Source organism: Athene noctua, chromosome 3 (genome assembly GCF_965140245.1).
Source record: "Athene noctua chromosome 3, bAthNoc1.hap1.1, whole genome shotgun sequence".
In the NCBI taxonomy this organism is placed as follows: domain Eukaryota; kingdom Metazoa; phylum Chordata; class Aves; order Strigiformes; family Strigidae; genus Athene; species Athene noctua.
The window spans coordinates 10,094,120-10,105,878 of NC_134039.1; positions in this window are offsets into that span (position 1 = coordinate 10,094,120).

The window sequence follows — 11,759 nt, forward strand, 5'->3', positions numbered from 1 at the left end:
TTTTCTGGAATTCTTTTTTCACTACCATGAACATATCACCTCAAATATTTATGTTCATTCTTTTACCTGTTTGGAGTGTGGAATTCTCCTGCTGGCATATTTATTTTTCCTAAGACCACTAAATATATACGGAAAACCAGACCGAAATAACCCAGCTTCTTTAAGAGATGAGATGTCAGAGGTGATGGGAAGTGTCAGAAGGAAGAACGCTCCTTGGGCTACCAAGGAGACCTGAGAGGGCCAGAGAGCCAAGGCTGCCATTCTTTTCTCTTCAAGATGCCAATTCAAACCTAGCCCAAATGAAGAATGAGCCTTAAGTAAGTGTCCGTGAGAAATGAACTGGCAATGTACGTTAGCTAATAGCAGGGAGGCGTCTACAGCACCAAGCACACAACAGTTTACATGGATTTCTAACCTCTCTGTCTTGCGGCAGGCAAAAATAGGTCTGCTGCAAAAACACTGAGCTCATGAGCACATCTGGTTTTCTTAGTGCTCTGCTAACTTGGTGCTGGCCTGATTAATGAAGCCACTGCTCTGGCATGCCAGGACATTTCCCAAGAAATCGCTACTACACGGTAAGATGGAGCAACAAAACTTCTAGCTGCCATCCAAAACACTACAGCTCAACGTAATCACTTGGTTGTATCAAGGACCACAGAGCCCAGAAATGAAAGTTCCAACTTGCAGTAGCACCAGTTCCGAAAGAGTGCTCAGGTCCACGCACAAGAAGAGGATAACATTATTTTAAGCCTTCCCCTTTGGTGGAAGGCTCACATTTAGATTAGATATTAGGAAGCATTTCTTTACAGAACGGGTCATTAGGTGTTGGAATGGGCTGCGCGGGGAGGTGGTGGAGTCCCCATCCCTGGAGGGGTTTAAGAGTACATAGCACTGAGGGATCTGGTGTAGTTGGGAAATGTCAAGGTTAGGTTAATGGTTGGACTGGATGATCTTCAAGGTCTTTTCCAACCTAGACGATTCTGTGATTTCAACAAGTACAATTAGCGCAGAGATTTCAGGCGGAAAAAACACAGGGAAATATCAGCAGAGATGCCCCAACAAGCCAGTGGGGTACATACGGTGCAGACATCAGCAAGACACAGGTGGGCCAGAAACAGCACCCTGCTAGGGAGCCACGCAGGGCTGCCACAGGAGTGAGGACGAGCGGGACATCAAGGGTGGCCCTGTGCAGGCTGGTCCCTCACTGCGGGGTGCAGCCCCAAAGGGCTGAACGTGGGACGCAGGGTGGTAAGAGGCTCCTGTGATGGCACCACAAGGGCAAGCCAGTCCCAGGGGGCCCTGCCAGGAGCAGAGAGGGCCAGAGCCAGGGCTGCAATGTCGCACCAAGGGGGTCCGGCCAGGAGGCAGGGCCGGGAGACAGACCCACCAACAAGCCAGTGCAGAAACAGGCTGGGGCCCTGCGCTGGCCTGAAAGAGGCTCCCAAGCCCATGGTGTGGGTGGGGGGCCCCGGTCAAATCAGTCAGGGCCATTAATACCCACTAGTGCCCTCAGGGGCACCCTCAGGTCGTTTTTATTGTTCTTCCTGACTGTTATTTCTGACTACAGTGGGTAACTGGGCTCCAGTGCCTGTCTCACCAAGGGGCCATGCAGCAGGAACGCAGTTATACAGCGCTTCGGGCTGCCCCCTCCAACAGTAGTGGGGCTGCTTCAAAGGGACCGTTCCCGCTCTAGGAGACAGTTCTTGCTTTGCTCGCTGCAGCAAAAAATCAACTCTGCCTGACATTTCAGCCCCTGGAGGAGAGGGAAACAGGGGCTGTAAAGGAAACATTGACTGCACACTGAACATACTTCACTGGCCCCTTGGGAAAAGTAACTTTGCCAGTTCACAGCATGGGGGATCAGCAGCTGACTTAAATCAGGTCCAGTTCAGACTCAGCCCTGACTAACCACATGGTCTCAAAGACTCTTCCTGGGCAGCCTTTGAAACACGGCTCCCTTTTGTTGGGGTGCCTGCATGAGGAGCCTTCATTGGAGACAGCGGATGATGCTGATAGCAGTGGCCCAGACGCCGGCTGGGCTCAGCTACATTTGTAGGTGACCTGCACCTCTGATGGTCAGGCCCAAGTGCCTCGCATGAGGTGTTTTTCCTCCACCAGCAGCCCCAGTGCCCCTTGAGCAAAGCAGCCCTGCAGAGCTGCAGGAGCCACGCAGCCAGGAACGCGAAGGCCCCGCCGACTGCTGGAGCAACGCTGCTCTCTGCTGGGGAACCAACGCTCTGCATGCGGCTGCCCTTGCAGCTTCGTCTGCATTTTCGTAATCCCCGGTTTTGTGATTACCAAGCAAAGTAACGCTTGTGTTTAAGAGGCACCCGGACACAGAGCAGTCATGTAAACACACATACAGGTACAATCGCCTTCCAACCAGCGCATGCTCAGCAGGAGAGATCCAAAGCAGGTTTCGTGTAGAAATATTCACCCTTTAACATAGTTCCAATGTGCTGCTGGTTTGCCTCCCTTGCATATACACACAGAGGAGACAAATGGTCCAACCCTCCTTTCTTGCCCCAAGGGCTTTAATCACAGGCTCTCGGAGTCTTCATCCCCTCTTGGCTCCCCTCACAAGCAGGACCAGGTCTCTAGCTTCCTCCAACTGAATGGCGGCTCCACCTGGACGGCCTTTGCTCCACCTCCTCCAACAGCTCCCACTACCTATTTGGTTTTCAACATTTTAGCACTTAAGTAGTGTCCCCAGGCAAGGCAGGGGCACCTAGACCTTTCTCACTCTGCTGCTCATCAGCCCTCAGCATCTACAATGGTCTCCAGGGGGCTCCACTTCACAGGTGCCCACCATTACTTGCTGTCAGATATGTGGTAACAGTTGGATCTGGCCCCTGAAAAAGATGTTTCCCTTTCAAGCACCGCCGGCCTTTCATGGTTTCCACACATCCTAGAAAAAGTCTTCCGTTTCCCCCTAATTGCTGGTTTCAGGAGATGCCCCTGGAGATCTGAGTGTTTCCCGTTTTTCTCAGCCATTGCCTGCATGAGGTACCGCAGAGACCAGGCCCAGGAGAAGGTACCATTTCCATGTCTTCGTGGAAAGAGTCTTGTGACTCTTGCTCTTACCTCACTTCTGCTTCCACTGCACAGGAAACCTGCCTGTGGCCAGTCCCTGTGCAGTGAGGGGGTTTGCAGCACAAAGCCCCCACACCCCCGTGTCTGGTTCCCTTTCCCTGGCCAGAAAGCCACTCTGCCACTGTATCCTCAGTCAAGCTGTCAGCCCTTAAATAAATCCCCTGCTCCATACACCTGAAATGTGTCCCCTGTAGAAAAGAGTCCAGGATTTTGCTGATAATGGTCAATGTCAAAGGAAGAAGTTGCAGAGCCTGCACATGCCCTGAGGCAACTGCTGCTTAAATTGTTTTTTCTGCAGTGGCTGTCCCACACCCCTTCCCCTGGCATCTGCACCTAACACCCTGCTGCTGGTCTCTGGTTCCTTTTTACAAACTCAAATGACCACAGCATGCCCCTGATTGATTTTCCCATTTCCTCAAACAGGCCTTGATCTCAGCCACAGACTTTTAAACACTTGATGTTCTCTGATGTTTTTTTGCCACATTTCTGCCTCCGTGTGCTCTCTGCCTCCTCATGTGCTTCATCACATCTTCTAACTGGAGCTCCTCAGGAGAGAAGCAATCAAGCTTTGTTCTCTTCAATCTTCACACTGGATCAACTGCTGACCCAAACCCCCCAGTCTTTGGGCAATACCACAAGATCCTCCCCTTTAAAGTACCTTAGGAAAGGAAATCTTTCCAGGGAGTAATGGCATCACTAGGACTGGTCACCATGGGTGACTTCATGAAATGTCTTGGGTCCTGTTGCTCAGCTAGTGTTCAGCAATCCATGGTCCCTCACTGGAGTCTGATGGGTCCCACAACTCAGTGTGGGACCATGCTGGGATCTCTCCTATCTTTGTCACCTCTGTGAAATGGCTTCTCCTTCCCAAGCCTGTCGCTGCAGGCAGTAGGGGTGTTAGGGCCCTGGAGAGAGGACTGCCCCTAGTGCATGGGAAAAGATCAGCCCCACCACCTCATCAAACATCTTCAGGTCCCCAAGACAAGCAAGAGCTGGCGGCTCCCCTGCAGCAGTGTTACCTGCAATTTTATCAGCTGTAGGGTGTGAATGCAAGAAGAAAAACCTCTAATACTAAATTGAGGACCAAAGTGATCCTAGGCTGGACATAAGGGAAACACTGAAATACCTCTTACTTACTTACCTCTACCACTGATCCTTTCACTGGTCACAGAGGAGAGTAAACAGGCCTTTTGTCCAAATAAAACCTTTTTTTTCTGAACAGAAGTTGGTCACAAAATTCACATATTTTTTGGGGGCAAAACAATGTTAACTCTGGATTTTTGTGACACTGGAGTTCTTTTCTCAGACTAGACTTCTGCAGAGCTGTCCAGTCTGTCCAGTTTGGGAGCAGTGACAAGTTTAATGTATTGCCCTTAGAGGTAGAAGATGCTCATAGGCTCAGACACAGATATCACTGAGTACATCTACTACGGGGAAAAGTGACACTCTCAAACAAGATAAAAAATAGCTGTTTACTCAGTCAGATAACAGGGTATGAAAAATTCACTCCAGGTCTTTGCAATGTTTGTATTTTTGCTAAAAGCCATAGAGAAAACACACAAACATGCTGCTGCCAGGGATTTCTGTACAGGTGCACTGGCAGCTGTTCAACCCGGAAAGTGGGCACTGGAATTAATGCTGTCAAATGAAAAGAACAGACACGACACTCCCCCCAAGCCAAAAAAGTGTTGTCCACAACTCAGCACTCACTGCGGGTCAGCTTTGCACCATTTTCTGTGCCTGCTGCTCCAACCCCAATGGAGCTGTGAACGTAGTGGGAGAAATCACAAGAGGATCCACACTGTTGCATTTGAGCAGAGAATGAAATCAGGGATTATTTGTTTTTCTTACTTAAAAAAAAAATAGCCTCATTTCCAAGCTATTACTGGAAACAGTAACAGGTTCTGAGGCTTTTAAAGAGAAAAAAAGAACAAAAAGCTGTTTTGCTAACATGAGTAATATTTTTTCGGCATCTGTAATGAAGTTAAGCTACTCATTGTTTCTCCATCTAGAAAAGAGTAATTTCCACTGAAGAAGTGCAGGGAACCACATTTCAACAAACATCAATTCATCAACATCACTAACATGCTCTAGCTTTTCTGCTCACCTCCAAATCCCCCTCCTTCTCCTTCCTTTATCGTACACATCAAAGGTGCTAAATCCTTGTTCTCCAGCTGATGTAAAACACATTGGGGCTGCGTTTCTCAGGCAGAGAAACTTCTGTGGGGCGGCAGAAAGGAGGGAGAGGGCAGAGAGGGAGATCCAGTCCCTTGCTAGACTGCCTGCTGGCAATGTGCAGGCTCCTCACTACATCACCCAGCCTCAACGGTGGTCCCGAGAGCCTCAGAAACATGCTCACCACTACAAATTCCTCTCAGATTTCCCTGGAGAAGGAGTACTGAGACATCATTAGAACAAAAGGCCTTTGCTTGAGCATTCAAGTCTAAAAACTGTTTCTAAAGGATTCCACCTAAGTGATTCAGCCAAGACTAACAAGCCTGTGGCATAAGGAAGGCTGGAGTTTCTGATTCCCAGCTCCTCATGTCTATTTTTAGCTCTGAAATCAGATAAACAATAAAAATCAAAACCAACCAGGCAAACACAGAACCTGCTGAAAAACAGCAGTTGTGTACTTTTGGCTTTCTTCCACAGGTAGCTAGCTTTAGGTAATAATAACAACAAAAATAAAATTAAAAGTAACAGAGACAATAAGTGATTGATTAACTGTTTTCACAGGCTTGTCATCTGGGTGGTTAGGAAAACTTTACATTTTCACATCATGTTCCTGAAGAGTGACTGTCCACCCATAGGCAGGTGCTGGACTTTCTTTTCAGATGCCTCTTATACCTTGATGTACCTACACTAGTTTTCATGAAGCAGTAATGGTACCAGCCTGATTGTTCTTTTTAAGTTTATTTTAACCCATTCAGCAGCATGATGAAAACTTGTGAGTTCCCAGTAAATTATAGTAAAGGCAAAACAAAATAATTCGAGATTCATCAAGGTGAAGGCTTGACATTTTTATTCCAAATTTTTGATGGCAACTGACAGTCCTTCACAGTTGTTGCCTTTGGTAATAAGATCATCTTTGGGTAACCAGGAACCAGCAGTAGTTCAGAAATAAGAGAAAGAGAGAAAATATTACATTTTTATTGTTGAACTTGCACAGCAGTACAGGAAAGCATATTTCTGGGCAACAAATTCGCCCACAGCAATGATAAAACAGTGATAAAATTAATAAATAAATATTTGCACGATTTCAAGGGAAAATATGCTTTTTCATACATAACTAATTAGGTTGGTCCATTTTAGCAGGTATCCTGGGGAAAATAAAATTGATCAAGTTGTCAAAGAATGTGTCATAATACAAATGTATCAAGAAGCTTAATTTTGGCATTCTTTAATTTTTAAATGTTTGATTATTTTGGGTTTTTGAGCATGAGAGAGTGAATCTTTTGATCTTATTTATAGTTTAGTGGTGCCCAAAGTGCACTGGAGGTCATAAAAACACAGCAAGATGCAAACATTTATTTTAAGCTAGCTTGCTTTTAAGACTTTACAGAGCACCCAGAAATGACTGGTTGCCTTTTTTCATTGCAGAATAATAGTAGCATCTGTAGAGAGGCTAGAACAGAACTATAATGAATCACATTGAAACTGGACAACAGAATGGATTTCATTATAGAAAAGACCTCAAAGACATATTTATACGGCTTAGAGGATGATCTGAAGTAGCCCAAAAACAATGTTTTTATAGACTCTATTAACTTTCAGACTTGACATAAAAGGTCCATAAGAAGCAAAGTTAATTAAAATAATTAGATTTTTAAGTTATGTCCATATACTATAATTTTTGTCACAGGCAGCAGCAGTGACAAGTAGCAATGTTAGCACCGTCATTGCTAAATATTTCTTAACATGAGATGACTCCTCATTTTAATACTAGTACTCAAGCCCGTCTATTAAAACTAAACTGTAAAGGGAAAAATAAATAACCACAAGCTTTGAAGTGACTGATTAATTAATTTGGGCAATTTCTTGGAAATCAGGATAATGGTCAGAGTAATTTTTTTCAAAATTTTAAATGTGTTTTGAAAAAAAGGTAAATTTTTAACTACTAAAATAATATGTATAGATACTATGAAATCAAAACTTAAGACAGTTGCAGATTTAAGGAGCGACTGATTGAATGTTACCGAAATGAGAGCAGCAGAATTGTATCAAGGCTCCTTACAAAGGATTCCTTACGCATTCTTAGAGTTTTTTTAATCAGCCTTTGGGATACTCTCTCTTTGGAACATCTTTTCTCTTAAGCTCTGCCAGAGGGTTCAGGCTTCAGAGAACTGGCATTGCCATCTGTGTCTGTAGGATTCGTTCCCATGAAAGACATTTGAAGAAAACGATTGCCAGCAATATCAAGAAATTTGTTCTCTCCGATCAAAGCTGTTTCTCAAGGCCAGGCACAGTTTGCTGACCTACTTTGGACAAGGATTTATTCCGACATCCCAGGCTACAGCCCGCCCCCTCTGAGGCTGCTGGGAGAGCCTGTGTGCAGCTGCCAATGGGACAGTGATTAATTTGATTGTCACCAGCACAGCTCTGAACATAAGGCTTGTTCAGGAGGCACATAAAAGGAAACTCAGTGCAGTCAGTTGGGTTTTGCTGCTAAGAGAGCGAGGGAAGCAGAAAAACAAATCCCAGCACTATTTAAGACTTCAGCCAGCCAAAGACAAGGCCAGCTTCTCCAGCACAGCAGTGTTATTTGTACCGGTCTGATGCCACTGGGTGGGTATGGCATGGTTCAGCTGGCCTGGGGACGATCACTGATCGTACATGGTTGGTCGCTCATTGGGTGCGAAGCCACCATAGCTCACCCAAAGCACCAAAAAGTCAGTGGGATCAACAGAGGGAGTATGTCATAGAGGTGCCCTTCTGCTCCACCAGTCAACCAGCTGGTTCTTCTTGACTGGTAGACCTTTACACTGGTAGACACCATGAAGGTGCGCTGCAGAACCGCGTGGCAAACCAGCAGGCTACAAAGTGGGAGTTTTCAGATCATGAGCTACGCACTGTGCACATCAGCCCCACCCCATGGCCTAGGCAAGAAAACCTATGGGTCAAATGGTCAGCCACTGCCAACTGGAAGTCTTTTTCTTTACTATCTACAGAGGTGTGTGGGTGAAATTATTACAAGACAGCAACAACTTTGAGGCAACTGCAATGACAGTGCAAAGGATACTGCTATAATTTGCAATGTCTAATACGGGTATTTATGATATTGAATCGCAGGACTTGATTCCTTATTATCTCGCTCCTTTCGTCATCATTTCAAGCTGCTTCAAAGAGACTGTGCAATGTGGCAAAGTCATCTCTTCAACTAATTTACCAGTAATATTTACTCTTGTTTTGCACATCACTGCTTGAACTGGAGTGTGATTGAGACACTTTTAACATCATTTTGTGCTTTCCAACTTCATAGCACAAAGCTGCTTGACCACAGACATACCTGAAGGAGGTGTCATACAGGAGGTAAGACGAGGTTTCAGGACCCTACACTGAGGAACGGAAGACTCCTATAACCATGCCAGTCCAGATCCCAAAATGATACAGTCATTCACCTGTGCAGTAAATGCTCCTCCTAGAGAACAATCAGGCAACATTATCCATGTTTCAACTGAAGTTGAAGAAAACAGCTGAGTAGAAAGCATTCTGGATAAAATGTTCTTCAGTGGCAGCTATTTGGAGTGCTCACCTGAGCAACAGTGTGAGCCTAGCCCTTTTGGGTAAAACCTCGTCTGTGGCAGAGTTTTATGCCAGAGGGTGTATTCAAGGTAAAATTGGGAAATAGTACAAGAAGTTTTGACAATTATAGTGAAGTACACATTCTTACAATAAATACAGAAGAAGTATTTTTGCCAGGGATTATTTTGGCCAACAGAAAGAAAAGAAAGAATAATACCATATTTCAGTAAAAATACCTGAATGGAGGAAACATGACATCTACTCTAATCTAGTCCAGTTTGTTAAAGATTGGGATTAATTTCAAGTGTATGGACGTATATGTCCCTACGATAGAGCTAGTCAATATCACTTATCTTTTTTCCTGTACCTCTGAATGAGAATTGCCTGCAATTGTTTGCAGGTAAGGAGAAGTTGATTGTTTATCTTACAGGTTCAGATGAGAATTTGTCTTCCTCTTGAAATTCAAAGGGGAAAATATAATGCTGCTTTTGGCAGATTACTATCAGAAAACAAAAATTATTTTCCAAGTAGTGATTTCTAGGGTTGTTTTCACTGGAAATCTTGGGTTTCTAAAGAAGCAACTGTTACACAAGCAGTGATGTCTTGAACAAAGACACTTTAACAGTGCTGTGTACGTTCTGCAACCATTATTCATTCTGTTAAAAAGAATTTGGAATTTATAGAAGTTACATCTCCCCTGGCTGGCACAGTTTCATTATTACAAATTAATCCCCTGCCAAAACTGGTTTGTTTTTATCTGATGATCCAAAGCAGTTCCTTTGATAGAACAGTAAAAGAATTTAATCATTTATTTATTAAAGTAACTCACAATTTGGAAGAGGAAAGAGGCAACAACTAGTTTCTTGTGCGACTTCAAAGATGAAGTACATTGTTATAATAACCAGATACTTGGAGTTTGCTCCAAGTTGATACTATTTATATATCAAGATCTAATTAAAACTTAATTTTAAAGAAAATTTATTGGCTGATTTCCCAAAAAGCATGTAAGGCTCCTATGGACAATCCAGGTAGTGGGAATCTTTCCAAGTTTTTTCCTTACAGCAATATCATTTTGGGAATGCAAACCTAGCTGTGGGAAAATATTCACAAGTCAAAGTTGCAGTCAGTGTCCAGTAATATATAACCATAAATATGATATTAAATATAGGCTGAAAGGTGTGCATTACCTCCCTGATTTTATTTATTTATGCATGTGCTGTTATGTTTGTGTTCTGCCAAGTAGAGTTTGGTAATGATGCAATGTGGACTCTGTCCAAAGTCTGAATTCTTCCCTAACTCCAATAAACAGTCTTAAATTTTCCTGCAGTCTGGCATCCCCCACAAAACAGCTATTGAATATGACCTGCCTCCAATTAACGTGTCGCTCTGAATCACAGCCTCACAGTAAGAATCCAGTGAGCTCAGCTTTTATGGAGCTGAAGCCATCCTGCAGACAACACCAAGATTTGGCCAACAAAAAAAGTGGGCAGTGAAGACTAAGGGTGGAATTCAGTATTTCACATTACTGCCATCTCCAATAACACAGGAATAAAAGACCATAAGCAAAACCCCGTAAGTGGACTGCTGGGTACTGATAAGGGTGCTGTGATCCAAACTAGCCACTTGCACAGGGATCTATTAGTTATGAGAAATGTAAAATAGATGGCATAAGTAAACCAAAACTATGGTTCTAACTCTACTCTGTTTTTCAAATTAAGCTCCTGCTTCCTTTTCATATGTTCTATAATCTTTCCTTGTACGATGCCTGTTAATGATTTTTACATCTTGTGTATTTTCTCAGTCTACTAAATTGTTTTCAAGTGTGATGCAAACTTCCAAAGTAATTAGAAGTTTCAGTATGCATAGAGAGACATAAACAAAGGGAACTCCAACACAAATTTTGAAAGAGAAGGCAGGATATTTATATGTCCTGGTAATACCCAAAAGGACATATAAGGTTCATTACACTGGGCATTAAACAAATAAAAATGAGATGTTTCACAAAAGGTTTGCAATCTCAGACATCTGAGGGCTGGAATGAACCGATAAGCCAATCCCCATTTCTCTTCAGTCTTAAAACGAATTGGCAGTGGTCTACTTTTTGCTCTATTTCAAGAGATTAGAATCACAGAGAAATGGATCAGATACTTAACTAAACTATTTCCTGTTTTACGTCATTTTCAGTTCCTAACCTTGTTCTGCATCTGTCTTTACTGCATAATATTATAATCCTCATTCTTCGACGTATGTTATCTTTTCTGCCACTTTCATCCAGGCTTCATCCCATGGTATCTTTCTAATTCTTTCCTCAGTACGATTAAGCTAATGAGAGTTTCACAGCACTTCATGGAATGATCTGTTTCACAAGCAGGGTCCTATCTTCAGCTATAGGTATTTTAACAATGACCAGGCAAGTGTCCCCACTACAGATAAGTTCCCACCACATGTGTGACAGCCATTCTAAGCACCCCAAAGCAAGTTTCTGCTGTCTGGGAAATACTCCTATGTTTGAAAACCCAAAGGTTACAGTAAAAATTGTCACATCATGTAAAATTAAATTACTCCTATTATGATAAACCTAAGTTCTGTGCATGTTTGTTGTTAAAACAAAGGTTGAATTATTTAGCCCAGCCTCAAAAGATTTCCTGCAATACTGGCACACCATTGCTCCATGGAAAGTTAACATGGTCTTTTTCTAAATACATTGCAAAACAAAAATACTCCACAAAACATCCTCCTCCAGCATGTTCTCTACAAAGCCAATTCACCTGAAGTGTTCGAATTGCTGTCAATAGAAAGCAATGACGATGTACTGCAAAACTCCAAGGAACTATAACAAGGTAAGAGCTTCTTTTAGTGGGCACACGCAACTGAGGAACTGTAGTAGCAGTCTGTAATAATTGTCACTTCTGATCACCATGGAA